Source organism: Anas acuta, chromosome 15 (assembly GCF_963932015.1).
Source record: "Anas acuta chromosome 15, bAnaAcu1.1, whole genome shotgun sequence".
In the NCBI taxonomy this organism is placed as follows: Eukaryota; Metazoa; Chordata; class Aves; order Anseriformes; family Anatidae; genus Anas; species Anas acuta.
Window position 1 is genome coordinate 4,340,042 of NC_088993.1, and position 27,981 is coordinate 4,368,022.

The 27,981-nt window shown below is 36.7% G+C and overlaps 1 long non-coding RNA gene across 3 annotated transcripts in view; it reads left to right on the plus strand.

The window, feature by feature from the left end:
* The window catches only part of LOC137864939 (uncharacterized), a 124,131-nt gene extending 99,573 nt beyond the window's left edge, over positions 1-24,558 (plus strand). The window contains exons 3-5 of one of the 3 annotated variants that reach the window (XR_011101695.1): positions 6,052-6,196; positions 21,463-22,449; positions 22,984-24,558. This is a non-coding gene — a long non-coding RNA (uncharacterized lncRNA). Of the gene's footprint in view, positions 1-6,051; positions 6,197-7,757; positions 7,829-12,970; positions 14,734-21,462; positions 22,450-22,983 lie in introns of those variants that run through there. The other 2 variants (XR_011101694.1, XR_011101696.1) reach the window with 2 other exon arrangements.
* Positions 24,559-27,981: the final 3,423 nt, after the last annotated feature.

The following is a 27,981-nucleotide window of genomic DNA, read 5'->3' on the forward strand; positions in this document are numbered from 1 at the left end:
AGCAGCTCTTCATTACCTCCAAGTAACTCTTTGCAAAGGCAAAGTAGAGAAAAAGGCTTTGAAGAAGGCAAAGCTCAGAACTGGTAATAACTGCTCATGCTGTGGGTAATGTTCTTTCGATTAACAATTCTTCTTCAAAGTTTTCATCTAATATAACATGTCATATTAATTGGGAGGACTGTCTCCTGAACCACTTAGATATAGTAAAACTTAGATATTCTTCTGCATTAAATGTTTCTCTTGGTATTGTCTGAAACAGGTTTGTTTAAAAATGTCAAAAAGAAAAAAAAAAATAAGGAAAAAACACTGTGGACTTATGTCAAAGTGGAAATCCTGAAATTTACCATTGACTGCTGTCTGTCCAAATGTTTGTTTTTGTACACACACAAAGGCCTTCACAGGGCTGAGCATCTTAGAGACTAAGCAGCCTGATCTGAGTGGAGCAGATATTTCTCCAGTCCTCCCAAAGGACTACTCTTGGGTGGTATCATCAGCGTCCCCACCCTCTATCACGCACTTCTTAAAAAAAAAAAAAAGGTGCTATTTTCTTTAAAAAATTAATAGGAAACGTGTTCTATAGCTCCTTTTTATGTGACAGCGTTAGAACAAACTTGCCCTAACTGGAGGATCTGAAAATTTGCATTTATGAAAACTTAGGCTTTTATAATAAGCATATTCTTCCAACCTAAAGCTGTCATTGGGCATCAAGAATCAAAGTGTATGTCATGTCCTTATCAAGTGGATGATGGTGTCTAGCAAAATTAGAGCAATCATTCACCTCACTGCCAAACCTCTCTGGCTTCTAAAAGTGCAGTGAGATGAAAAGGACTTCGATGCATTTGATAACAAACTCTTCCTGCAAATATATTTATATTAGTAGAGATGAAAAACAAGCAAACAACAGCAGCAACAATAAAAGCTTGAACATATTTCTACATACTTTAGACACCTGTGATGGAATGCAGAACTCTCAGAATGGACGCCTGAAACCAGGCAACTTGTGTGGTACAACTTAGTGTGGCCTACCAGCTGGTAACTGAAGACTGTTCCATTTGTCCTGGTTTCAGCTGGGATAGTCTGTTTTCATCCTAGTAGCTGGTATGGTGCTGGGTTTTGGACGTAGGTTGGAAATAATGTTGATAACACACCAATGTTTTAGTTGTTGCTGAGCAATGCTTTCACTAAGTCAAGGACTTTCCAACTCCTGACGCTGCCTGGCCAGTGAGGAGGCTAGGGGTGCCCAAGAAGCAGGGGGGACACAGCCAGGCCAGCTGAGCTCTGCTGGTCCCAGGGACATGCCAGACCTTGGGGTGCCATGCTCAGCCATGGCACTGGGGCAGCTGACGAGGGGCTGCTGCTGCTTGAGGACTGGCTGGGCATCATCATCAGTTGGTGAACAGTGAGCAATTTCACTGTGCATCACCTGTTTTTTTCTCTTCCATTTCCCCGCCCTTTTCTTATTAAACTGTAATTTCAACCCACATCAGTTCTCACACTTTTTTTTTTTTCTTTTTTTTTTTTTTTTTCAGTTCTCTCATCCCACTGGGAGCTGGTTAATGAAGGGCTGTGTGGTGCCAAGCTGCCTGCCAGGTTAAACCACAATGACTAAACCATTCTGTGGTTCTCATTCTCCCTCTCCTTCCATTCAGATTCTGCTCTGAGCCTGGCATGCCTGTTGCTTGTACTGAGGTGCAGTGATCTCTTTCTGCTGTAAATAATTCCTTCTTCCTTTCAAAGATGATAAGTTAACAAGCCAGCACTCAGGCATATGAAGGAGTCCAGTTATAAAAGCAGGGACAGATGCTTCAGCTGTAATACATCTGCTTGGTTAACAGCCTCCTTGGACGAGCAGGCTGTCATTCAAAATAAGCACAACCATCATTGCAGTTCTTCTAGACAATCTGTTGTCACCAGAGTCTTGACCCAGGTTTGTTACCTGGTGGGGGACAACGTGCTCTCAACACTGACTTTGGTTGTCTGATGCTTCTGCTCATTGTCTCCTGAGGAGTCTCACCTGTCTCTGCAAAAAAAAAAAAAAGTTGTGCAGCATTTCTAGTGCCATTAAATTTGGAGATCTTTGCATAAATGATTCACTAGCTTCATTCCATGTAGCTCAAAATAGGTCTAAATCAAAGAGATGTTTGAATTGCCAGTGAGAGCCTGACTTTGCCCTGCTTTCAATGCTTCTAACATCAGTGAAGCTGAATCAGCATTGACAGTGGTGGGAAATGATGAAAAAAGTTCCCTGGTGACTTAAGTCTCTTGGGATAGCTCTTGCCCCAGGCAGAGCAGCTGCGTGTGCAGTGTGCTCCCCTCCTGCACCTTGTTCCCTCCTGATTGTTAATGGCTAGAAGAATCAGGGCCAGACCTTTTGCAAGTGCAACATGTGGGGGCTGATTTAACCTTCTTTCAGTGAGAGACTATTAACTTCTTTCTGTCCCTTAAATTTGTGCTTTCTGATGCTGTACAGCCTAGTTTGTTGCATTAGGGAAAATACTTTTCAATTGGCAAAGTGACATGTTTGGGTGATAACTGTCAGCTCAAATCAGGTACCATTCTTTTAATTATGAATACTAAAAAAAAAAATAAATTTAAAAAATCATTAAATAACTTGTTTTTCTTGTATATATTAGAACACAAACTAAGTAGTGATAGGTGCTGGTTAAACAAGACTTTACTAAAGGTGAAGACTGGTGAAAAAGTACAAATCATGGTTACAAAATAAATATGGTAACATATATTTCTAAAACAGAAAGAACAGATCATAAAAGATTACTGTGGTAATGTTATTTATCTGGATTCTTTGACCTTTGAAAGTGGTGCGGTGAAATGCCCTAAGGTAGCTTTTTTTTTTTTTTTTTTTTTTTTCTTCTTTTTCCTTTTTAAATAGTTACTTTTCAGAGCCTTACAAAAATAGCAGTCTCCTCTTCAGAAAGGATTTGGTACAGTCACAGGGTGTTTGCAGTTACGATTAAGGCACATGTTGTACTTGCTGCCAATTAGTTTAATTGATTTGAAAGTCTGAGTATGTCTTAAGCAGACAGGATTTACCTTAGTGAGTTGAGTGTACTTTAAAGACCAGCAGGGACAGTGTGTGTGTGGGGGGCAAGAGGGCAGCTGAGTTTGACATCACTAATGGCACCTGAACCAGGACAGAAACAGCTCAGAGCTGGGTCTTGGCAAAAAGCTGACAACAAACAGCTTCATCTTCTTGAACTCCTTGTGCACTTTTTATTTTATTAATCTAATCTGTTAATTTACCTCCTTTGTACCCCTATTGGAAACAAGCTTTGCATCAGAATTCTGGGTCAAATGTTTAAACTTGGAGTGATTTCAACTGAATGCAATCTGGGCTCTGATTCAGGGACTCTGTTTATTTTATGTCACTGTGATGTTATAGAAAGGAGAGCAAAGTGACAGTTCTAGCCTGTTATGCAAGAGCTGCTGTTGTTGTGATTGTACAATTGCACAACTTTTTTTTTTTTTTTTTTTTTTTACAATTATAAAGTAGCTGTGATATTCAATCCTATATGGTTGTTAACACAGCTTGCTTGGCTTCTAGATAGTTGAAGCTGCCAGTTTTGCTTTTCTTGATATAAAGGAAGGGGTTGATGTGGGGAAAAAAAATAATATATATATATATATTTTTTTTTTTGTATATATAGAGAGTATATATATAGTATATATATATACATATAGTGTATATATATGCATATATATAGTATGTATATATACATATAGTGTGTATATATATACATATGTATGTATATATATATATACACATATATATATATACATATATATACGTATATATATATATATACATACATATATATATATACATATATGTATATTTATTTTTTTTTTCCTCTCCAGCTTTTCTCAATAGTAAGCTGCGTTCAGAGCTGCATGTACACACAGCTACCTTAGGCCCTGCTGTGTCAGGCCCTCAAGTACTTGTCCAAGCTGAGGAGAGGACTCATGCTGCCAAGACTGACAGGCTGCAGCAAGGTGCCAGCTCCACAGCTTGTACCCTCTCTGAGCAGGGCTCTATGGAGCTGCTCTGGCAGCAGTGCTGAAAAGAACCTCTTAGCTTAAACTTTTGGCTAGGGCAAAGAATTTTTGCAGCAGCTGCCAAGCAAAGCAGAGCAAGACAAGAAGTTAGAAAATCATGATCAACAGATTGGGGAGGAGAATGGGGAATTTCATGCTGTGATGGCTCATTTGGCTCTCTTCATTTTGGGCTACTCTTTTGCACAGTGCTTGTATTTTCCTGCTGCTGGCTTGAAGTGAAAATGCCATGTGAAATGCTTGCAATGCACTCCCCTTAAAAAAAATAATAATTAAAAAAAAAAAAAAAAAAAGAGGGAGAGAGAAAAGCAGACAAAATTAATTTCTTTTAAGATATTCAAAGATTTGAAATTGTGAAAAGCTGAACAGAGACTGAATGTTGACCCTTTGCATTATCAGATGATTTCTTTTCACAGTGACACTTCAGATTCCCTGTTTTTATTTTTATTTGGTTCACCTCCACTTAAAACTGTAACCCTTTAGGAATTCTGTCTAGGAAACTCCCATTCAAACCACTGGGGATTGCAACAATCTGCCAGCACAGTCTTTTACTGTGTTTCCGTGTTATTTATAGATTAGATCTTGCATCACTGAAATATTTCTGCCATATTGTTCAAGATAAAGCCAGTAAATTCAATATGCCATTGTGTTGCTCCTGACTTGCCTCCAAGGCCTTGTTTTTCACAGAGTGAAAAAATACTTTATAGAAGAGTGGGAGCTGTCTGACTGTGAAATGGGCTTGAATAATAACACCAGGATCTCAGCTGAAATTTTATATTCTAGATGAATCATCAAGTACTCATTAAACATCTATGTACTGTAAGAATAGATAACAAATCTTCCCCTAGATCTTACCCTCAGGATCTGGACAAAAATAATCTCATACTGGAATGTGAAAATAGCAAACGTGACCAAATCATCAACAGTGCTTTGGTTTCCACCTGATTCTAACCTTAGAAACACTTCCTTCTTGATGTTATAATAACACTAAGATAAGAGTACTCAACATCCTTAGAAGACCTGGTAGTGAAACAGGCCACATCCCAGCCTCCTTGGGCAAACTGTATTCTGGTGTAGATATCAAATGAGCATCTCTTCACATCAAAAATGTAAAGGTTATTAGGGCACATCATGAGACCAAAAAAAAATCTCATCGTGTTTCAATCACAATTTATTTTAATGCAAGTTTTACTTGTTGTCTGAAGGCTGTATGCTGATTAATATAATGGCAACACCTTGATTAATTCCAGCATGGGCATGAGTTTTGATACACATGAGCAAATGAACAGTAGTGTTGCATATATTAATACATGTTAAACAGAGTAAATTTCAAGCCATACATAACATTCGTAAACTGTGAATTTTGTTTGCACAAATATTTTTTATTTAATGTTTTCATAGCCTAGTTTAACTGCAGCCTCAGAAAAAAAAAAAAGAAAGAAAGAAAAAAAAAAGAAAAAAATCAGATCTACAAAATCATGTACCATAACCTCCTGTGTAGTTCCCAAATAATTTGTTTCTCACTACCTATTTAAACAAGAAGCCACCAGGAGCAGTTTTCAGCCTTCTCATTATGTAATCTTAATTGCAATATCTATGAACTTGGATGATGTTAGTGCTTTAGTGATACGAGAGTCTGTAAATGGCTATTGTTCATTAGCGATAAAAAAAGCTGCGTGATTGGCTTTATATTTATTTTTTTTACTTAATGTCAGTTTCACTAGATGTAGAATAATGTAAGAATGAATGGGGTAGAGATATTTTCATTCAGAACAAACTAAATATATACAAAATTATCTTAGTAGAATAATTTATTAATAGAGTTGCTCTGATAAATGTCCCTCAATTAAATCTGCTTTTACATTTCTTCAGCATGCTGTGATTAATATTTGGAGATGATCTTAGTGTAAGTTTCTTCGGAATTTAATGTTTTGTTTATTGGACAAAACCTCATGCAAAGACTGTGTTTGTGTTCCTAAGGCTTACTTTTTGGAGAAAAAGTCAGATGCTGGATGGAAGAGGTGACCAGATGACATGTTAAGAAGTGACCCACCCCATGTTGTGTATGACACTTTGCAGTGCAGCATCTTTTCTGTGAAGGTGAAGTTCAGCTGGAGCAAAACAGGTATTAAAAGAATACGACTAGCAGAGGTGAAGAGAGGCAGGAGATATTGGGGGGGGGAGTATTTCTTACATTTCTTACATTAATTTGGGAGAGATGTGTTTTACACAGGACACATTCGGGGGAGAAGGGTCAATGAAGGAATGGTTGGTATTACAAGGCTGCAAATACAAGTGTGTGACAAAACCCTTAACTTATAACCAGTTTGTAGGCTTCTCCATAAAAGTCTATTTGAGTCTGATCCCCAGCTAACATGACGTTATTTTCACCCTGAAAAAAAAATTAATACATGAAATCAGTAAGTATCGGTAATCCTGAAACTTAACATTGTAAAATATTTAAGACATGTGAGATCAAAATTGGGCAATAGACAAATTTTGTTTAACTGTGTGGATTTCAAATACTTGATGAAAAGTTGTGCAACTTTGGATAGTGGATTGTATTGAATTACTCCCTGTATTTTATGAAAAAATACATTGCATAAAATTAATTCATCTATACAAGTGGCAAGGAAAATTTACCTGAGTTTTGGTAGTTTAACTGTCAAATTTGAATGTGTTCATTTGTCCAAAAATGTATTTGAGGCCTCTGCAATAAAGGCCAGTGGTAATGCCTAGTCTAAGTGGACTGATAAATATGACAAGGCACAAGAAACTCTTCAACAAATCTTAAAATGATTCTTTATACAAATTGGTGGCAATTCTACAGGATGCTCGTTGAATAGCTTTCAAAAGATTTGTCAAGAAAATTTGTGCAAATCATTAGGTTTTGTTCATGAGGAAGGTTATACAAAGTGAGCCTGACATTTCACATTGTCCTTTATTTGGGCTGTCCCTGAAAAACTGAGTACTTTTATATTCAGGCCTAGCTTCTTAATTGATGCAACTTTCCTAATGCCTTTAATATATAATAGACGGTAGGAAAGGGAACCCTATCAGTGTAGAGCTCTTAATCGCATGCATATATTATATATACTCTGCAGGATTTTTCCAGCTCATTTAATAGATTCCTGATGCCCTAGTAATTCTCTTTCAAATAGTGCTTATTTTAATCAGCTCGTAAGTAAAACTCCAAGCATTTCTCAATCATTTCATATCAAATGTAAGTAAAGAAGTTAGAAAAACATGTGATTGGCAGCTGGTTAAAATATGAATGTTTTAAAACAACAAATTACCATGTTAATACGTAAAAGAGACAATAAATAATTCCATCGCCTTGCTACTGAAATAGTTTACAACAAATGCATAGTACAGTTTTATGTCACAAATGAACCTGCTGTAATTAAACTTCTCTGAAAGAGGATTAATAGTTTTCTTACTATTATATATATATATATACATGTATAATGTACAGGGGGTAAGATTTGTTACTGGTTCAATTAAATAAAAATAAATATTTTTCTCTACTATATACCTTAGATACGTGTTTCGATCTCTTGAGTAAGAAGGACTATCAAGTCTTTGGCAGCATGGATTTTTCATGGTCAACATTTGTTTTTAAAATATTTTGAAATGTGGTTTTCCAGTTGCAGAAATATTGTTCAATTGTGCATCTTTATTCAAAGTCCACAGAGCCAGGAATACACTGGTGCTACCATCCAGGGATCTCTTCAGTTTGGTGATGGCATTTCAAGAGGTATGAAATGCTGTATCTCTCCACAGGGAGAGAGATTAAACAAGTTAAATCCAAACTCTGTGATAGTGTGCAAAGAAACAAACATGTAACAGTCGCTGGGTGACAATGCAATTGCAACCACATCTATTAGCTGCTGCTTTTTGCTTTCAGCAGGAGAGAGGGTAATGTGAACTTTACTTTCATCCACCAGTGGGGCAAAAAAAAAAACACCCTATATTGTTGCTAAGACAAGTGATGTTAAGTGTTAGGGAATATTTTCATTTGTACTGTTGCCTTTCCCATGATTCCTTAAACAGTTATGAAAAAATAAAATAAAAATAAAAGAAAAGGTTCTGAGTTCTCATTTTAGTAAACTGGAATATCCAGCATAGCAATGACTGTACACAAAACAGAACTGTTTGAATTTTTAAATCTGATTTCTTGTGCTGATGAGAACTGTTGGAGTGGTGCTCTGCAGAATATCTGACTGTATGTAAATAGGTAGTAGTACAGGTGCCCAAGAGGTTGAAGTATCATCATCAGGTACTTTGGGCTAATTAAGTTGTCATGGAGTTGTTAAGGTCTCCCCATTTGTATCTGTTTATAATTGCTTTTATGTAAAACTTGTCTTTAACTTCTGCCAGCTTAATTTTACACTAACGCTGTTGTGCTCCTTCACCCCCCTCATCAAGCCTTAGATCGTGAGGGATTCATCATTCCCTGATGTTCTCCTTAGGCAGTCAGAGAAACTGACTTTTTGCATGGATCTTTAAAGTCCTGGTGGGACTTCTAGCACATGTTTGTGTCAGTTGGCAATGAGAGTTCCTCCTTTCCCTCACTTTCAGAGTTCTTGTTCTGGAGACTTGCTTTGCTCACAGCTCTTTCCTTTCCTATTAAATTACATATAGAGAAACAGAGACAATGAAACAGACTTGTGAATACAAATAATGGACCACCCATGCAGGCTGACAGCTGTCTTGTAAGGACAGCACAACTTCAGAAAAACAATTGAGTAAATTACATGGATAGCAAAAACAAAGCAGTTAATCACCTTCAGTGTGCCCTTCACTGCTGGAAGAAAGCTACCCTAATGTGGTTTAACATGCAAACCAACAAAACAAAAATCTAATTGTCTGAACTGAGTATTTCCAGTGCTACAGTCACAGGAATGTTCTGTTGAAGCAGTCTTTCCCCTGTCAGGTTCATTTGTCAAAACCACAATGTGTTGGAAAAGATCTTGATAAACTTCTGGTAAAACATGAATAGGTCTCTCAAACATACATTCACCAGGTAACTGCTAAGATGTTCTGGAGACATTGTACGTTAATATTGCTGGGCTATATAAGCCCAGGAAGTCAGAGGTGAGCATCTGGGAGTTCTCATTCCCAGGTCACAGTGGGCTGGGGAGGAGTTAAAGCACAAGTTGCAGATTGCCTGCAAGAGCAGATAAGATGCCTGGAAATAAATAGCTGAAAGCTTTTGGTTGACTTTGTTCCAAGCATTATGATAATTTTTAAGAAGTGTCAAACACATTTCACAGGAAATTCTAAAATGTAATTCTTTGTCTTACAAAGCTGTGTTAAACAAACAAATAAATAAATAAATAATCAGCTTCTGAGAGTTGGAAAATATGTTTTCATGAACAGAGTTTTTTGTTGCAATATGTTGCTGAATTTGAGATGTATGAAATTATGTATTTTGGAGGTAATTCCATGATCCAAAACACCTGTTTGTACCAGAATGTTTTGGTTTTCTTTTTCTGAACCATTCTGGCTTTTCAAAGATGAAAAGAGTGTCTGTGTGTATAATGCTTTGATTTATCAGAGGTAAGCCATGTTGTTAGCAGAGATAAAGGTCTTTGTTTACAAGGTATCTATATCATTAGAAAAAATGGAATTTCCAGTAATTGAGTAAGATGTCCTGAATGTATAGATTAAACTAGAAGGCCAACAGCAAACATGATGAACTTCAAAAGAACAGCTTCTCGTCTCTCTGGGGACCTTCATTAATGAGTCACCGGATAAGCAATTACCTTACAGTTCTTGTAATGACCAGGATCAGATACAAGCAATCAGCACAGTAGGCAACAAGAAAGCAAGCAGGAGGAAAAAAAAAAAAAAAAAAAAAAAAAAAAAGCCATTAAATCTTAATTATTCTTCAAAAGAAAACAAGCACAACTAGGGGGCAAATAACTGTAAGGAATATACAGAACTGAATCAAAACCTGCTGGCTCAGGGCAATGATACTTAGCTATTAGAAGCATCGACGTTTATTTAAAGTTAAGCACTATGTTCACAGACCCTTCAGAGGAGTATTTTCCACCTGTTAAAAGCCTAAGTAAGAGCTAGTCTTTGCTTCCACAGGATTGTTCCTCAAATTAAGAGCTCAATATTATTATTGTCTCTATTATAAGAGCCTCTAGAAGCCACACCATAGACTGGGACCCTAACTGCATGCATAGACAATGAAAGACAGCTTTTCCCAGAATTACTTAAATTGGAAAAGCAGGCAAGGTCATTATGGGAAGATATGAGAGGTCATCAGGACTGTTTGGTGATGTCCCAGTTCAGTGTCCTTGCCACTTAAACATCCTACCAGTATTTGTATCCAGCATATTTAGTATCATAGGTACATAGGGTTTATTTACCAGTGAAGGCTTCCCAAAGCCTGAATCACAGAGGCATTTTTTTTTTTTTTTTTGCAGCTAAGCAATTCTGTTGATCTCAGTGGAATTCCCTGAGAAAATTCTTTGGTGATTATAGGAATATAAACTTTTTTGGTTAGGCTCAACCTTCTTTATAATTACAAACATATAAGTAAGGTAGTGCCCATACACATATTGTCATTGGGGGAGTAGGATTGTTCAGAAAAAGTTAGTGTACAGTACCTCCTGAACTGGAAAGTTTAATGTCTTCCATCTGCACTGAACTGCCTTTTACAAAGAAGTCTTGTGCAGTTGGCAACAAAGATCGCTCTTCTATCTGCCTTGCAGCAAGCAATTTCTTTTCTTTTCACTGTCTTCAAAATCGTCCTCATACAAGTAAACTCACTTTGGTCTGTCTTAAAAGGCATGAATGATCCAATATCACATGAATTTATTACGTAATTATCTTTACACAATATGTGAGCCGTATGTGGGTTTTGTTGGTGGTTGTGTTGGTTTATTTTGTTTGTTTGTTTTGTAAGTTATTTCCATCTTACAAAAACCTAAAGCTGTTCAGGATCAAGAGGACAAAGAAGCAATACTAAATTTTTTCCCACTGTTAGCTTATATTTCACCATTTTGAAGTCCAGTGTTCTCTGGGTTTTGAAAGGTTGAGTTTTGGGAAACTGATTTGAACTTACTTCTACTTCCTATAAAGCAAATAAACAAGACTGCTGTCAGAGGCAAAAAAAAAATAACAAATGAATAACAGCATTTCCAATGCCTCTACAAAGTTAATCTGTTTATGTGGTAAGTGCTTGCAAATTCTATGAAATGTACTCTCTGCCTCCACAACCAAGGAGATTTGACTTTAAAATTGATAGCTCACTTAGGATAACCTTCCTCCACAGAAGTATGCTGAGGAAGTCACTTATTTGCACAGTATTGTGGATTTGGCTCCAGAGTATTGTATGAGTAATTGTGTAACGACTTTCTCCTGAGTATGTTTTTCATAGTGCACTGTATTTCTCCTGCAGAAAGAATAATTATGTAAAGAACTATAATCAGTATATATTCTGCAGCTAAAAAGTGCAAGATAAATTGTACAAACATATATTTGTATAACAGGTCTGGCTCTGTAAAAGATAAAATTGAATATTGAAATTATGATATTTTATATCTATTTCTGTTAATGTATAACTTAAGGTATTTTAACAACTTAAAGATTTGTTATATCTGATACAGGCTATTTAAAGTGGGAAATCACCAAATGAAATACTTGTGTTTAGCATTCAAAGCTCCAAAATATGAGGGCTGAAATTGGTGGTTCTTTTGATTTCAGTGTTGGCTGTCATCATGACACTCCCTTAGAAAGTATTTCTTCAGTTCTCTTGGGAAATCAAACAAGCTAACAAAAATAATTAATCTGTTGTTCTTAGCATTACTGATCTCTAAAACACTTAAAAAAATATATCCTAATCTTTCATTTTTTTGTATTCCAAATTGTTCTTTCACTTGGGACTTGTCAGTCTGGAGAAAAGGAGGCTCAGGGGTGACCTTATTGCTCTCTACAGATACCTTAAAGGAGGCTGTAGTGAGGTGGGGGTTGGTCTGTTCTCCCACGTGCCTGGTGACAGGACGAGGGGGAATGGGCTAAAGTTGCTCCAGGGGAGTTTTAGGTTGGATGTTAGGAAGTCTGTTGGATGTCTTTACCGAAAGGGTTGTTAGACATTGGAACGGGCTGCCCACGGAAGTGGTGGAGTCACCATCCCTGGAAGTCTTTAAAAGATGTTTAGATGTAGAGCTTAGGGATGTGGTTTAGTGGAGGACTGTTAGTGTTAGGTCAGACTGTTAGTGTTAAGTCAGAAGTTGGACTCGATGATCTTGAGGTCTCTTCCAACCTAGAAATTCTGTGATTCTGTGATTCTGTGACTTTAAAACAATATTGTTAAAGAGTATGTGGTGTGTCATAATGTTGGTTTGGAGGAAGAAAGATGCATTTGCCAACATGCTGCTTTCAGCACCAACTAATAACAATAACAAGAGATAATTTAGATAGTGTGATATTAGACGAATTCACAAAACTGAAGTTTGTCCTAATATAATAAACTGAAGTTTGTCCTAATATAATTCAAAATACTTTATTAGACATAAATCAAAGCTGTTCCTAAATCACTTAGATCAGCATGCTCTGTTGGAGGAGGTTTAGGATTTCTGGGTTCGTTTTCAGTAAAACTAGATTGCAAAATCAGGAATTCAGATTAATAACAATTCTTGTTACTTTTATCAGTTATTTTTAGCAATATTATTGAGCCAAGGATATATTGCGGAGTACATTTTGACTCTCAAAAGTAAATTTTCTAAATAGGAACTCATAGTAGTTTCCTGGATCACGAACTTTTATGATTTGACAGTATAATTATGTAGTATGCACAGATTTTCTTCTACTCTTTTTTTTTTTTTTTTTTTCCCCCAGCATGTCTTTAAAATATCTCTCGCTATTCCTGTTTTCTCTACAGCAGCCAAAAGTAGCAGCTGAAACTTACCTGCATAATTCCCTGCTGATTGAAAATGAACCAGGTGATTGCGGTGTCCTATAAGCTACTTAATGAGCAGTCTGTCATGCAGCCACGCCATGATCATGAGTCAGACTCTTGTGAGTTCTCATCTGGTTTTGGCATGGATTGCCGATTCTTCTTGAATCATTCTATCCATCTGAAAATAATAAAATACTTGATTGTTGTGTAATGCCTTTGAAATGGTTTGTAAACTGCACTTCTACTGTAGTGGAAATAGGATAAATTACATGCAACTTTTGAACGTCATTCAGAGTAAGCCTTATCAATTGTAAGCCTGAAACGCAACTTCCCTACAAAATTCTTCTCTACTAAACAAAACTTAGCAGATTTTCATTATATTCTTCCCTTCCTTTGGCACATGCAATATTTTAATGAGTTATCCATTAATCTAACCTGAATTCATCAATATGAATAAACAGGTATTCATAGGACTGTAATACTGCTGATGGTAAAAAATAGAGCAAACTCGGTCAGTGCTCTCCTGTGACTACCAACCCTGCCACTTCACATAGCTCTTCATGTTACTCTGTTTGGCTGTAGGAAAGATCCGAATCATGAAATACCTGAGCCTATTTACCAAAATTATACCTGGAAAGCACATTGGGTATTTTTTATTTATTTATTTATTTTTGCATCAGTGTGCTCTGTTTCAACAGTTAATATTGACCTTCCTTACTACGTTCATTTCTCTATGGGGTTAACAGATATTTACTAACACCTATCATGAGAATGTGACATGAGCTCATGACCATAGAGGTTCTTTATGGCAAGACATTTTCTTTCCAGGTCTTCCCTTTTGTTACTTTATATTTGTCCTTTGCTTTCCTGTTCACCCTTTCTTATTTTTCTTGACAACTTTGATGTCAATTGGGCTGACAGGTCAAAGTGAGCAATAGCATTTCCTTGTGTTCAGATGAAGCAAGTTACACATGTAATATTCTTAGATGGTGGTGTGACCTGGAGCAAATCTCAGTTCATTCCCAAATGCAGATCTATGGAATGGCTTTATTTATTTCATTGTTAAAATCTTTCATTCTTAAGGCATTGTGTTTTTTTTTCCACACATTTTTGTGTCAAACTCCCTTTTGAAGTTTTGCTCTCTGCTTATCCATCAGTCCCCAAGTTCTGACAAGTTTCATATCATGGTATAGGGCTGGTTTTGTTGTTGTTGTTGAGTGAGGTTTTTTGACTGAACATTTTGTCCTGGGCACTATTCATGATAAGGATATATTTTGCTGCAGCTGTCTGGCCATGCATGTATACTTATCAAAGCAATTGATCTATCATTTCAAAATGTAAGCAAAATCTAATGGGGGGAAAGGATGAAATATGCCATGTAACTGCATAACAGTGCTGTTTTGTTTATGAAATTAATGCAAATATAAAATTGCTTTACGTCTTCAAACAGTTCTTCTCCAGATTGGTACCTTCTAGAAGCCCAGAGCCTCTAAAAATAGCTAGAAAGTTTTTAATTATTCAACTTGAGATGTAGGCGTTTGATTTCCACGGGGATATATTCTCAGCAATTCAAACCCTGAAAGACTTCTGACAACAAGGTTTGTAAGATTGAAAGTGCTGTTTAAAACAGGCTAAACCCATTTGATTCTTACAGAGACTAGTGCCTCTTGCGATAGCAATTCCCTATTAGGTGCCTCCTTCACTTCTTTTTAAACTTACTGGAAAGAAGCTCTTTACATGAGAGAGTTGAATATGTGTGCATTATATAACAATAAAACATGCTATTTTCAATAAACTTATTGTATTATACATGTGAACTATTATTAAATTATAAATTATAAATTATACCTTTGCAGACTGGAAATGATACCAATTCTATTCTAAAATGAAAAATTCTGTCAAGATACAAAGGATTTTGTGTATAATTCCCTTTAGTATTAACAGCAGTTAATGTATGTGAATGGACACAGGGAAATATTTTGCTTTATTTTTTTGTGGTACTCTATTCAGATACAAAAGAACAGTACAAAGTAATTTTTAAAATTCAGTTTTTCAACATAATTATTCTATTTCACCTATTTCTTATTGTCATACTGAAGTTTCATGACTCTTTCAATGACTTCCTCAGTTTTGTGCTCAGGCTTCCTAGGCTGAACAGCTGTCTTGCCCCTGAACAGCATCTTGGTCTCATTACCTGGGTTTGCCAAGTTTACATGGTAGTGTATGAGTGTGCTGGATGTCTCCAAGTCTCTCTCTAGGAGCTGTCACCAGACAACTCTCCTAATAGAAGGAACAGCAAAAATAAGAAATGCAAATAGAATGAAGAATAAGCTGCATGTTATAATGATATCATGTTTGCCTCTCCTCTCCTCTCCTCTCCTCTCCTCTCCTCTCCTCTCCTCTCCTCTCCTCTCCTCTCCTCTCCTCTCCTCTCCTCTCCTCTCCTCTCCTCTCCTCTCCTCTCCTCTCCTCTCCTCTCCTCTCCTCTCCTCTCCTCTCCTCTCCTCTCCTCTCCTCTCCTCTCCTCTCCTCTCCTCTCCTCTCCTCTCCTCTCCTCTCCTCTCCTCTCCTCTCCTCTCCTCTCCTCTCCTCTCCTCTCCTCTCCTCTCCTCTCCTCTCCTCTCCTCTCCTCTCCTCTCCTCTCCTCTCCTCTCCTCTCCTCTCCTCTCCTCTCCTCTCCTCTCCTCTCCTCTCCTCTCCTCTCCTCTCCTCTCCTCTCCTCTCCTCTCCTCTCCTCTCCTCTCCTCTCCTCTCCTCTCCTCTCCTCTCCTCTCCTCTCCTCTCCTCTCCTCTCCTCTCCTCTCCTCTCCTCTCCTCTCCTCTCCTCTCCTCTCCTCTCCTCTCCTCTCCTCTCCTCTCCTCTCCTCTCCTCTCCTCTCCTCTCCTCTCCTCTCCTCTCCTCTCCTCTCCTCTCCTCTCCTCTCCTCTCCTCTCCTCTCCTCCCTTCCCTTCCCTTCCCTTCCCTTCCCTTCCCTTCCCTTCCCTTCCCTTCCCTTCCCTTCCCTTCCCTTCCCTTCCCTTCCCTTCCCTTCCCTTCCCCCTAGAAGTTCAAAAAGACTTAATGGCTGTCTATTTCATCTTGTGCATGTGTGATTTCTTTTAGACTGAAGTCTGGGTTGGCTAACTCCTCAAAAGATTTTATAGATTATTTCCATCCACTGGACAGGAAGAGGGTTTTTACCTGTTTCTATTCTGCTCATTATCATCCTCACAAAATACCACAACTTTACCATAACTAATGGTGTAGATATTTTTAGCAACTTGTTTACCAGGAGCTGTTTCATTTAGATTCGTATAATGTTCTCTTTTAACTGCCTTTGCCCAAACAAACCTGTAAAGCAAATGAAGTTTTTTTATTGTAAATATTCCCATGACCTGCTCTAGTCAGAAAGTATTATTGGATTAATGAGGGTCACTGCCATGTCCTTCATTTCTGTTTACATATTAGAAGTACTTAAGTAGCAGATGATAAAGAAAAAAAAATAGATTCTGTCTTAAAATATTTAAGTTGAATTTAGAAGATTACCTGTTGTAACATACCTGTTTCAACAGCAGAAAGCATTTTTTAGTTCCTGATCGTTAGCAAAAACTAAACAAAGACCAAAGGAAACATTTTCACTTGATTCACCATGAATAATTTTGCCTTACTGCTAGTTTTCATCTTGAAATGTAAGCCAGATATATTTCATCATTAACCTTTTGAACAAGGCCAAGTATAATTGGCAATTCTCCTGAAAAATCCATTTGTCTGTATTATGCCATTCCTTTTATAGAAGAAATAATTGTCATTTTTTTGTGTACTTTTTTTTTTTCAGCCAACCTTTGTAAAAGATCAGAAATATTATAAAGCCCCTAAATGATATCCTATTTCAGCTAGGTTTGCCAAGCAACAATTTTTGATTTCATTTAGAAGTATTTCAATATGATCAATGTCAAAGAGGAGTACAATTTAGAAATTTTGTAAAAATAATGAGTTTTAGTACATTGAATTCGCACCCTTGTCTCTATTTAAGCCTGACAACAAGGTTCTTAGAGGTGCTCAAGCTATCTCTTAACATACCATAACACACAACTGAGACTTGGAAGTTGTGCCATGGCATACACCTATCTTGTCTGAAATCACCTACTGTCAGTAATAATGCCCTTTGTTTACTGAAGAGCTAATCAAAAATTTGGCCAGCTGTAACTGGAATTGCCTTTTAATATCTTAGCTGTCAACTTGCAAGTATGTCTTTTTGACAGTATATTTGCAGGAATATATATGACATAGTAACAGATAACAGAACAGCCTTAACATCTGGAGAAGAGACTAACTTCAATCAAAATGAAGGATGATATGTTTCAGTACTTTTATGACAAGTGGGAGAAGATTTCAGAGAAGGGCTGCACTAAGATTGTTAATGGTCCTTACTTACTGAATCACCATCTTTTGCATCTCCCCACCCCATTCCCCCATTGGTTGCTTGCTGATTGCTGAATATTTGCCCTTTTCCTCTTATCATTATTTAATACATTAAAAAAAAAATCACCATCAGGGACATAATTTTTATTTCACCTATTAGTTATTCTTCTGCTGAGTACACTGTTCACTAGTGGGTACTAGCATGCTGTTTTACAGTAGAAATGACACAAAAGGGGCACACATTTTCATTATAAATGCAATTATCAAGTCAGTGGTTGATGGTTTACTGCTCCTTTGGCCCCCCAAATAATATATTAGGCAGAAGCTGCAGTAATATGTTTTGATACTTCTGTCTTATTCCGGCAAACCTTTAAAGTCCATGGGAGTTTTGCCCTCGACCTCCTCTCGAGCTGAATATAGAGAACTTAGTTGGTGGAATATCGCTAGCACTTAGAGATCTACAGATAAAAGCCACAAGAGTGGAATTAGATATTATCACTTTTGGCATTGCTTTCAGTTCACCTTAAAATACTCTTTTGGTACTGTGTTTGCTCATTTTTGGCTTCTTACATTTCTGAATGAAATCCAGGCTGAAGTGTAAGTCATGGAAAGCAGTTGCTATAAAGGTGCTGTGTCAGTGGCCTCTGAATTTTACCACTCTTTCTTAAAAACCTAGAATGAAGTGACTTAGTGGTCCATCAGTCTATCAGTTTGGGAACCCTAAATCTCTTTTAAGATTTCAGTTTATTTCCCCCAAAGAGTATACATGCACACAAAAGATAAATTGATGTATCATCATAGCTGACCTGAATATCTTAATTGATTGCATCAACAGGCAGGGATTTAATTGGATGGATCTGACACCTACTAGTTCTGGCTTTTACCTATTAGAAGGTAAATTGAGGAGAAGTAAATCTCTGAAGTGCTGCTTCTGTCTCCTGGAGAAGAGGGAAGGTAGGGTTAAAAGGAAACCTTGTTTTCCTCAATTTTCATATGTCATTTGCTTAATGTGGAAACAAAGTGTTCACAGATTGAATTAGCTCATCATTTATAATACATATGTTTAATCCAAAAGTATAGTTGGATGGTGGTATAACAATGAAGTAAGTTTGCTATTTAGTTATTTTTTTATATGGAAAAGAGAGAGTTTTCTGAAGAAGCTATTAACTATCTGAACAAATCCAGACTTGATGGGTGCATCCAGGTTGTTGGCTTTAGTATGTATCTGTCTTAAAAGGCTCATGGGATGAGAAAACAAATACTTTCATATCAATCCAATTATGCTTTTTTTTTTTCCTTTCTTTCTTTCTTTAAAGCTGTACCTAGAAGCCATTAGGTATTAATTTCTGACACTAATAAGAATACGCTTGTAACATTTTTACTACCCCCTTTTGGAGGGTTTTCTGTCTTAGAAATAAATAAATAAACACTACTGTCTAGTGTTATTAGGGAAAACAGAACATTAAGATTTCATATAATTTTATAACCAATTAGATTAAGCATTTTAGATTCTTAACTTTCAATGTAAGAATTACATGAATCTTTTTGATTGCAGGATACATCTGTTCTTCTGCCACAGAGAATTCCCTTTAAAGGGTCTGAAATTAATCCTCTAGAGACTAATGCATTGGTGTGTCCAATATTGCAATAGCAGGTCAATGGCAAAATTGAGAAGAAAAATTATCATCTCACTTGTCTTCTTCAGACATCTTCATCATTGTTTGAATGTATTTAGTGCTGCAAAAATATATTGTCAAACTTCTAATATAGGGAAAATGAGAAAACAAGGCATTATCTTAATGCCCACAAGTAAGGATAGGAACACAGTCTATATTTTGCTGAAATATGCCATTTTTATTATTTTTGAGTTTAGTTGTATTTGTACAAAAATGTTACGGATACATTAAGAACACTAATCCAATGTACATCATACTGTACTACATCTGCAATCAATTCACGTTTTATGCATGTGAGAGTATGCAAGCACAAGAAGCAGAGATACACTCAGCTCAGTACTTAAGATAGCACTACATTCTTCATCTGATACTTACTACCTAAAATGATATAACTTATGCTTGTGTTATTTCTTAAAGGCAGAATTCCTTTATAAAAGGCTGTAGAAAGCCATTTCCAATATGCTTGGTTCTAAGACAGCATTAACTTCACTGAACAGTGAAAGTAAGAGGAATCACTCATCTTGCCTTAAGGCCATGATAAAACTATAATCTGTTTATTGATAATTTTGCAGCCTTGTGAAGTGTTCTTTTGTGCCATAAATTTTACTGAGGTGTGTCTGGTGTGTATATATATTTATATATAGTATGTTAATTTCTCTGCTGTTTAAGCAGGATATAAGAAGATAAAATAGCCTAAATAGAACAGCTTCTTACAGTATTGTACACCAGTTAAAGTCAACTGGAACCCAACAGATCAATAGTTAAATACCATTAAAAACTATTTTGAGAAAAAAAAAATATCATAATTGACTTTACCATATGTTTCGTTCTCTTACTACACTATCTTCAGAGTGAAACACAATCACTGTTCATAGGGAGTCTAATTGACTGTCAGTTAAGGCCTCAGTAATTGATTTCTTGACAGCTGGTAATATGTCCATTGCCGACTGCATTAAAATATATGCTTATCCACTGGAGAAAGATGGGAAGCAGAGCTCACATGTTCACCAAACAGTACAAGTAGCAACAACTGCCTTCAAGATAGCTTTCTTGCACATGTTGCTTCATTTTCAAATCTTCCTCTTTGCCTACTTAATTCTTGAACATTTCAAAGCTCAAACAGTGAAAAGAGAGCTTTGGTTTTTGCATTCTCTTTTTATTCTGTAGCTTTGGCTTTTGTACTCTCTCTGCAATTAATATCTGAAACTATGTTCAGACAATCTTGTGATTTTTGCCTGAAAGTTTGTTGCAAACTTTGTGTGTAGCTCTGCTGAGAAATCATGTATGTATTGACTAAATTTTGAGTTTGTTAAAGTAAGGACCAAGGAGTATATGGAGTGAGAGAAGATCTGACTTGAAAGCCCAACACTGCACTTGTAACAGTTCTTCCAGATTATAAAACTGGTCTAATTTTTAAGGTTTAGACCAAAAAGAAGCAATCAGTTTCCCAGATGAGCTCTATTTCACCTCCTCAACTTGTTTCTCTCATGCTTTGGTTTTCTGTGAGAGCCAGCATGTGCTGTTTTTAAACGTTAATGCCTTTTGCAATGTAACTGCTGTAAGAACTACTTTGTATATGAAGATTAGAAAGTCAAAACTCATTTAGCTAGTGAGTGACAGAGGGAGAACAGAAATATAATGAAAGAAGTTTTGTGGGTGCTCTTGAATATTAAATAAATATACAACAAGAATGCTTGATTTCAGAGAACAGGAAGGACAAAACCATCTTGCTTTAATTTTAACAAATAATTTTATATAATTAAAGAAATTAAACTTCATTGAGACAGAGAACAGATAAAGGATGTTGATTCTGTAGGTCTTAGCTAACACAATTGTATGTTAACGACCCCAGAAATAAGGGAGTAGAAGTCTGTATGCATAGATAGTGGAACCAGCAAGAACTGGCTTGACTATTGAAGTCTGTCAAAGAAGGGAAAGGTCATAAGTTTAGCAGTGAGGAAGACTTCTGGTCTTCATCAAAAGATGACCGGAGTAGGCCAGACAACCACCCAAGGACTCCAGTACGCATGCAAATATGGGATGGAATGATTCTTCAGAGACCTGATGAATATGCAAGAGATTTATGGGAAATTAAATGAATATGTATATATCTCATTAATATAAGTACACTTCCAGAACCATTGGTGTGTGTGTTAGGTGGAGCAATCCCCCACACACCCAGTTCTGTAATAAAGAATAACTGCTCAATGACTTTAGTTATTGAGTTTTCACTGAATCACCATGAAGGGTTCTAAATGGTTCTAATGGACAATACCAGTCTTGAGCTACTTTCTGGTGACTGGTTGTGTTGATTCCCACAGTAATTAATTTTATCAATAAATACACGCTGCTGAAAGGTTTCTTAATTGTAACCATTTCAATCTTGCTTCCAACAGTTCATCACTGTGTGAGCTGAAGACCAATCTACTGCCCAGTTCTGCAAAAGCTTAGTAGAAAATTTACCATCCTACTTCAAGCTCTGAAGAGTGTGAATTTCTTTAAGCTCTAATTTGTCGCTTTATAAAATTTGTTCTAATTTTATAAATTGTATATGTTCTAATTTGTTCACAGACATAATGTGAATTGAATTACTTAAAAGGTCGAAAGTGTGTTTGTTTTTCTGCATTAAAAGAACATATCTGTCTGTCTATCTTGTTCTCCATCACAGAAGTATTTATGGCCTTTGGCATTATTATACACAAAGGAGGAAATTAAAATGTTTCTAGTGATTGTTCATTCTTGTTAGGCAACTACAACAACATTTTTCAGTACTTCTTGGTCAGTAATAAAGACTGCTGCATAGCTGTGAATCAATAGATGATTGGTGTAGCCTTTTCTTTTAATTGTCACCATCTCTACTACAGATAGATCAAATCTTTTTTCTTTGGCTCTTAAGAAAGAAATCGCCACAACAATAGAGCAGTCTTTAGTTCTTTTTTATTTTTTTTTTCCTCATCACACCAGCATGTGCATCCATCTATCACTATTGTAATGTGCTTTTGAGGTGTGAAAAGCTATTTGGTACATGTTCTCAGTAACTACCTCTGCATAATAGGAACACCAGAATTGAGAGTACTTTTCATTCACTGAACAACTGGAATACTTAGTAGATGAATAAATGAGCTTTTTAAGCAAGAACATCAGAGAAGAGACATATAAGATATTAAGAACCATAAAAATAATTTTCTAAATAATCTCTTCATGTTTATTTAATTAAACTATATGTTTTGATGACTCTAAATATTCAATATATTGTTAGATACTTACTTTCATTTTTTTTCCACATACAGAAAACTTACATGCTTTACTTTTCTTTGTACCAACTGCAGTGCTGAATACAGCAGATTGTGATAGTAGCTATGTAACACCAACCATCTTAAAAGGTAATAGCAAAAAGAACTCTGTCAGTTAAGTACTGTCTTAGCAATTTTGTCCTTAAGGCCCAAAGAGTTTCTAATTTCTTTGGAGCAGCATATACTTCTGTGTAAAATCAAATGGGTTATCTAATCTTCTCCTTGCCTTGTCTGATCCAAGACAAATTTTGCATTGTATCTAGATATTTTTGTGGAGTTCTCTGTGTGTTCAAAGAACCGATCTGTGATCTTTCTGTAAAAATTACAACCTATGAAATCAAATGTATCTGGTAAAGATTTTAATCTTGTGCTCGGGGACAGAAGTAACATCTGTCACTCTGTCAGAATAAATGCCTACATCTTAATGATTGTGCTGACCCGTTACATAGATATTTCTATACCCTGAATGGCAGGCAGCTGTGCTCTTTGAATATAGTGCCAGAAGCAGTAGGAAAGGGAAAGATGGGGCAGAAGATATCCCTTCTATCACACTGTGTACAGGATCAGAATATTTAGTATGTAATGTTTTGCTAAGTGAGCTGTTCCACCCTCTTCTTCCCTTAGGATCAATTTAAGATGAATACTGTGTCTAGAAGGAAACACCTTTTATTCCAGAGAAAAGAAATGCGGCCTTACAGTAATATGTATTTTTCATTTTGCAAGTAAGTGCTATTTTTCAATATTTGGGATATAGCAGAGAGAAGTGCTGGGCAAAGAAAGCCAATATTCTTTAAAGTATACATTGCTGTGATCCCATTCTTTCATGACTGCACGTTTTCCCTTTCTAGCCAAATTAATGTATTTTAATGTTTTGTGTAATTCTATGATTCTACTGCTGTTTTATCAAAGCAACAATCACTTTCTGAGAGATGATACTTGCTCAGCTAAGAGGAGAGTCTGTGTGCATGTCTGTATGCCCTACCCAGCTGGGTGGCTATGAGTTGCACTCTCATGTGCAAAAGAAGAAGAAAGAAGACCTACTTTACAGAAACTGGAGTTATCCAGATACATTGAAGACTTTAGTGCAGGATGAAATGACTGCTGCCTCTAAATCTAGTCATCTTGAAGTTCATTGGATCCTGCCACTTTACAGCTCTCACCTGGGTTTGTTGGTCTAGTCATAAAGGAAGTCTACTCTGCTTTGTTGTTTTACCCTTGCTAGTTCCTACACACATAAGTGTACAGATGTTGAACCCATTTCAGTGAAAAACATACTGAGCTCAAACTACACACTTGTGACTAGTGTTTCAGTTGTAATATCTTACATTTTTTTAAAATTTTTTCATCTGGGAGGCTTTGAAAGCTGCTTACATCATGAAGGCTGCAAATTATTTCTAAACAAGGTCTTACTACTTGCAAACTTAGATGTTATTTTGTAAAGTAAGATAGATTGAATTATTACAGTCAAATCTTTAATGTTACTCTTGTTTACAGCACACTTCCCTTAACAATAAATCTCCAAGCCCGTGGGCACTTTCAATTACTGCATCTTCCTTGCTTAGCAAAGGAACTCATAAACTTCTCTTTCTGTCAGACCATCTTGAAAGATCTTTGTATGTAATGCAGACTGTGTTTCTGATGATGTTTATATAAAGAAAGACTTATTAAATGGATATCTTGTGGGGTTCACCCCTCCTTGTCTGTGACAACAGTAAAAAAGTGTTAGACAAGCTCTGGCAACAGTGCTGAGTTTCCTTTGGTAGTCTTAATTAATAGGTACTAAAAAAAAAAAAAAAAAAAAAAGTGTAAAAAATGTGTAAAAGGGGCAGGAAATGCAATGGAACTCTTTAAAAATGGATCCTTAATGTTTAAGACTTTCATGATGTATAAAAATGGCAATTATCCCCAATATAAAGACTTTCAAATGTACAGCAACAAACTTCTCAGTATTTCAAGTTTTATGAATTTTAGAGAAACCCAAAGATGCAGCTGTAAAGGCATAGATATCTCTCCTGCAGCGGAACTTATGACATTATTTGAAAAGGTGTCATGTTTATGTAAATAGTTTCTTGACCTACACAGATGGCAGAGAAAGATTCATGCTCATTTAACAGATGTAAAAACAAGGTATGCACAGGAAATGAAATTCAAATTTCACAAGTGTCTTTCTTTTCTATAACATTAAAAAAAAAAAAAAAACACGGAAGAGGTAGAAATAACAGCTCACAACTCCTAATAGTTTGTCCTTCTAAACCCTGCATATTTTCACAGAATAACAGTTGGCTGAGGTTGGAAGGGCCATTTGAAGATCATCTAGTCCAGCCCCCCTGCCGAGCAGGATCACCTACAGCACGTTGCGCAGGATCACATCCAGGAGGATTTTGAATATCTCCAGAGAAGGAGACTGCACACCCTCTTTGGGCAACCTGTCCCAGTGACAACCCTCTCAGTAAAGAAGTGCCCCCTCATATTGAGCCAGAACCTCCTGTGCTTCAGTTTGTACCTGTTGCCGCTCCTTCAATTGCTGGGCACAACTGAAAATAGACCGGCTCCATCCTCTCGATACCCCTCAGATATTTATACACATTGATGAGGTTTCCCCTCAGTCTTCTCTTTTCCAGGCTAGCCAGGCCTAGTTCTTTCAGCCTGTCCTGGTATGACAGGTGCTTCAGTCTTCTGATCATCTTCATAGCCCTCCTCAGAACTTGCTCCAGTAGTTCTATGTCCGTTTGGTACTGGGAAGCCCAGAATTGGACACAATACTCCAGGTGTGGCCTTACCAGGACTGAGCAGAGGGAAAAGATCACCTCCCCTGACCAGCAGGCAACACTCTTCTGAATGCACCTCAGGATACCATTGGCCTTCTTGGCCACAAGGGCATGTTGCTGACTCATGCTTGGCCTGCTGTCCACCAGGACTCCCAGGTTCCTCTCTGCACAGCTGCACTCCAGCAGGTCAGCCCCCAGTCTGTACTGCTGCTTGGGGTTATTCCTCCCTAGGTGCAGGACCCTGTACTTGCCCTTACTGAACTTCATGAGGTTCCTCTCAGCCCAGCCTTCCATCTTGTTGAGGTCCCTCTGACTGGTAGCACAGCCCTCTGGGGCATCATCCATGCCTCTCAGCTTTGTTTTGCTAGCAAAATTAATTGTAAGATTGCAAGAAGCATGGTGTGTTTTGAATAGAAACCATTACCAACTCACACCCAGTGAGTCAACAGAAAAAAGAAAACAAAGCCCATAAAATGAGAAATGCCATGACTCATGTTTTCTGTTAGTTTCATAGCTAACTTCAGAAATCTGAGCTTAGAAGCAACCATTGATACAGTAAGTAGAGTGACAAAGGAAACTGGAGACATTCATCATTTCTTAAAATCAGTCCAACATTACTTACTTAAACGTCTCTTAGAAAACTATTTGTAGGAATGCTCATTGGAAATGTTGATGAATATTTCCAGTGTCATGCTTAGCTGTTAAAGTAATAGCATATAATCTTTTATGCCTCTGTTTAAAAATATTCCTTAAAATAAATAACAATTGAAATATATGAAGCATACAACTCTATCACAAAACAACTCCAATCCCATTTTGTAACAGTAATGGGTAGATTGCAGCAGGCTTCACAGATTAAAAAAAAAATTTTCTGAATTGGTTTCCTATTTGTCAAACAGGATACAAAGTACAGGCTACCTTTCCATATGTGGTATATTAAGGTATAAACTCTACTTCTGGTAAGCAGTCCACATCCCTTTGTCATTTTGAGTGTCAAGTTTAACTGTCTCCATATACATTTGATATACTGACCCCTATAAATCTGCAGGTATTTAGTATCATAATGTGATATTTGACACCTAAATTTCAAATGTAGAAAGAAATTATATGTTAGAATAAAAAATTATAGCACTCTGCCATCCCTGCGAAAGGTATACTAGCACCCACGAGCAAAGAATATTCTTGATTTGATAAAGTTTAAATACAGATAAGTTCATATTAAAATAAAAATATGGAATCTATGAAAATGATAATGGTTACATCAAGAGTAATACATATGTGCTTCTGACATGTGGAAATATTAGACCTTTTTGTGCACAAGTAATGTCTATAGTTTGCTTTTAAAGATTTGATTTGATAAGAGTGCTTCCTTTTTCAGTTCTTTTTTACATTCTTAGCAATTAAATTATATGGGCAGGCAAGCCTGTCCTACAATATATAGATTTGATACCTCAGGCCTGGCAATCTGAGTCAGATACTGCAAATAAACTCTTGAAATTGAAAAACTGCCATTGGTTCATATCCTCAGACCTATTTATGAAGTGTTGTGAGGATGTGGAGGGGACAATTCAACAAGAACTGTGACTCCAAGGGCAGAGAATTTAAAAAAAGAAAAGGATGGGTCCTGCAATTAATTGTGTTTGAAAGTGTTAATGCTGGAAACAAAAGCTTTTGTAAATATGAGAACTAAAGGAAGGTGAAGGCCTGAAAAGAGCTTTGCAGTGTTTTTTGTATAATTGGGTTGACTTTGGTTAGTTCATCACAGGTGCTGTGGTGTATATGGCCAATTAATATTATTTCCCTACCTTGCTCTGCTCTTCTGCTGCACTCTTCAGGCTTCCTAACAATGATAACCTAACACCAAGATGACCTCTGAAAGTATTGAGCCCCAGTCCTTTTGTCAGTTTTTTTTTATACTAAAGTTCCAATGATTTGAACTTAGGAAAATTGACCTTCTAAGCCTATATGAATGAAACGTCTTAGGCATTTGGTGAGCTCCTAGTTATGGCACTAACTTGATCCTGATAGAACTTAACATGCCAGAGTTCCTCTTCCTGCTTGAAGACCTTTCATTCCAAGTGACTGAATGGGTCACAAAAGTCCCAGACACAGTGGTCAATATAATTTATCCAGTGCTTTAAATCAGCATTTTGACTGTAGGCAAGGGAAATTTGAGCACTGTTCCTTGTGATAAGAAAAGGAAAGAACAAAACTGGTAAAAACAGTTTATTTCTATTAAATTTCAATGTCTTTAATTTCCATTAAGTTTCAATGAAGTAGCATATTTTGGCAAAAGTTAATGTTGCTGAAATTTAACCAATTTATGCAGATTGACAGTTCCAGTTACTAAAAGGGGACCACAAGTGAGAGTAAGGGGTACAAGGTTTGAATAATGAGTCCTTGCAATGAACATTCCTTCTCTGCAGAGACATTGCTTGGAAGGATGTCTGACCTCTAAAATACATTAATCGTCTGCCTCTGATGTAAATCCATTTCAGAGGGAAAACGTTCACACGTTCACTGTTGCCTTTCATGCAATACATACAGAAGGGCAATGATAAATTTTGTTCTTTTCTGCTTATTTAAGAAGAAAATTAATTTTGTATGTAAGTAAAGGTGTTTTATAGAATTATTCTTTGTCAACAGAATGTATGGTATATCACTTGAGGTACATATATCTGTGTTTTGAGGGTGACACCTGCTAAAAATGACCTCCATCTAAAAAATTAGATTTTGGATACAAAACTAATATTTTCTAAAGCCAGATGTTTGAGTGACAATACAAAATTAATCTTAACAAGCAGATCACTTCATAACTGTTGAGAGCATTTGGCAACATTTTAAACTGAGTGTT